General features: G+C 40.0%; 1 pseudogene; it reads left to right on the top strand.

Annotated features, from left to right (window-relative positions):
- The first annotated feature begins 1233 nt into the window (after nt 1-1233).
- Nucleotides 1234-1546, top strand: LOC110292462 (annotated as a pseudogene).
- The last annotated feature ends 1643 nt before the right edge of the window (nt 1547-3189 follow it).

Genomic DNA, 3189 nt, shown 5'->3' with positions numbered 1-3189 from the left:
TTGCACAATGCCAGAAAGATTTTGCTGAAGGGACCCTATTAGAGATGTCTCATATGAGGCTATGCCAGTGCCTGGCAAATACAGAAGTGGATGCTCACAGTCATCTATAAGATGGAACACAGGGCCCCCAATGGAGAAGCTAGAGAAAGGACCCAAGGAGCTGAAGGGGTCTGCAACCCTATAATTGGAACAACAATATGAACTAATCAGTACCCCCAGAGCTCATATCTCTAGCTGCATATGTATCAGAAGATGGCCTAGTCGGCCATCACTGGTAAGAGAGGCCCCTTGGTCTTGCAAACTTTATATGCCCCAGTACAGGGGAAAGCCAGGGCCAAGAAGTGGGAGTAGGGGTAGGGGAGCAGGACGGAGGGAGGGTATAGGGAAACTTAGAATACCCAAGATACAATTTGCAAAACACATGAAACTCAAGAAGGAAGACCAACATGTGGATACTTCATTCCTTCTTAGAATGGGGAACAAAACACCCATGGAAGGAGTTACAGAGACAAAGTTCAGAGCTGAGACGGAAGGAAGGATCATCCAGAGACTGCCCCACCTGGGGATCCATCTCATATACAACCACCAAACTCAGACACTATTGCATATGCCAGAAATATTTTGCTGACAGGACCCTGATATAGCTATCTCTTGTGAGGCTATGCCAGTGTCTGGCAAATACAGAAGTGGATGCTCACAGTCATCCATTGGACGGAGCACAAGGTCCACAATGAAGGAGCCAGAGAAAGTACCCAGGGAGCTGAAGAGGTCTAAAGACCCATAGGAGGAACATCAATATGGACTAACCAGTACCCCCAGAGCTCCTTGGAACTATACTACCAATCAAAGAAAACACATGGTGGATCTTGTGGGTCTAGCTATATATGTAGCAGAGGATGGCCTAGTCGGTCATCAATGGGAGGAGAGGCCCTTGGTCCTGTGAAGGTTCTATGCCCAAGTATAGGGGAATGCCAGGACCAGGAATGGGAGTGGGTGGGTTCAGGAGCAGGGGGAGGGGAGGAGGGATAGGGGACTTTTGGTGGGGAAATTAGAAAAAGGGATAACATTTGAAATGTAAATAAAGAAAATATCTAAAAAAAAAGAGTCTGAAATAAACATCATACCCAAAAGACAAGGATTATGGGTAAGAATAAGACAAAGACATCTACTCTTGTTAATAGTTAGCCCTGTGCTAAAAGTCTAAGTACAACAATAAAAATATGATTGGGGAACATGGCGGACAGCGTAGATCAGCAACAGACCACCAATACCTACCATAGAGGAGCCCTTGGATCTTATCAGGCTCAGCTTGGATGAGCAAATTTATGTGAAAATGAGAAGTGACTGAGTGCTTCCAGGCAGATTACATGCTTATGATCAACATCTAAATATGATCCTGGGAGACATAGAAGGAACTGTGAAGGTGATAGAGATTGATGAGGAGACATATGAAGAGATAGATAAATCCACAAAATGAAACATCTCCATGCTCTTCGTCCAGGGAGATGGTGGTGTTCTGGTTGCCCCTCCATTGAGAGTTGACTAAGACAGAAGAAGAGAGCCTGTGTAGGAAAGTGGAGACTTTGCCCTTTGATATATATGTACAGGGAGGGCACTTCTAGAGAGAGAAGCTCACAGGCATTCTGATAGTCAGGAATGACCTGAGGATCCCTCCTCCCTCAAAGAAGTTCATTTGCAAGTAACTCACAAGCTCTCCAGCTAAATGACCTGCCCCTTTCTCCAGCCCTGCAGCCAGTGTGAGCATCTGGCTCTTTTCAGGAGTTGGTTTGCTCATTGTTCTTGCAGTTACTTTTAGGTTGGTTTTCTTTAAATTAAATTTGATGTTTCCTTTAAAAAAAAAAAAAGAAAAGTAAAAGAAAAAGAAAATGATTGATTGGCATATGTCATTGCTTGCAAATTATATATTATAACTTATAAGATTTGACAAGCCAGAACTTACCAATTGAGTAAGTCATACTGGTTGATTCATCAATAGCATAACATTGAAAATGGTTTCTTTCCCAGTAACAAAGAATAAGAAATGCAATTTAAAGCCATAAATACAGCAAAAGTTGTGTGAAATTTTTGTAAAGAAAGCACTGATTTTTGTTCTTTTTATTTGTTTTGTTTTTGTTTTGAGACATGATCTCACTGTGTAGCTCTTGCCTTCCTGGATCTAATTATATACATTAGGCTGGTCTTGAAATCACATAGATCTGCCTGCCTTTGCCTCCTCTGCCTCCCAAGTGCTGAAATCAAAGCTGTACACTACCATATCTAGCTGAAAATAACTTATTAAAGTTGAAGGAGAAATCAAATAAATGAAGGACTGTATTGTATTTTCAGATTAAATACACTTGGTATTATAAATATCCCCCCACACACTTAATGTCTATATTCAACACACCAAAGCCAAAATATGAACCTGATTTTCCAGAGAATGTGACACGTTGAATCAGAAACTCCCAAGAGTAAAGGGGCAAGCCACTTAGGCCAATTTTGAAGAATAATAATGAGGGAAAGTGATTTTACCTGTAATTAAGGTTGATCATAAAGCTCTAGTAATGGAAAAACTAACACAGATGCACTCTTTGACAAATGAGATGATTAGTATACCTAATTAGTCAGGTATAGATGGAATGTAATCATTACCAATAGGAAAATTATAAATAATTGGAAAATATTTATAATTATTTTAATGTAAAAATTAAAATATAAATAATTTAAGTTAATATTAAAAATTCTTTTAAATTAGGTATGGGCCTTATGTGAATTAGAAGTTGATTTCTGGTCTCATTACCATTCAGGACACTGAAGTTGAAAATTGAATTTTGTAGATCTGTTCTTATATTTATGCAAGAGAACATACAACAAAGAATTGTTTTCTTTAATAAGCGTGGGTATCTTCTGTTTGACACATGGATGGCTATAACTGCACTGTCCTCTTGGTGGATGTTCCTTTGATGAGTATGTCATGTTCTTCCTTACCTCCTCAGAGCTGGCGTGGTTTGAAGGGCATTTTGCCATATGTGAAGATGGCTGCTACCTATGTGCTTCTTGGTTCCACTTGCTTGGAATATTTCTTCTGTTCTTTTAACCCGGGGTGATGTGTACCCTCAATGGTAACGTGTGTTTCTTTGATACAGCAGAAAGATGGGCTTGTTTTCTAATTCAGGCTATTAGTCTGTG

Source organism: Mus caroli, chromosome 4, assembly GCF_900094665.2.
Source record: "Mus caroli chromosome 4, CAROLI_EIJ_v1.1, whole genome shotgun sequence".
NCBI lineage: Eukaryota > Metazoa > Chordata > Mammalia > Rodentia > Muridae > Mus > Mus caroli.
This window is presented reverse-complemented; position numbering and strand designations above follow the sequence as displayed.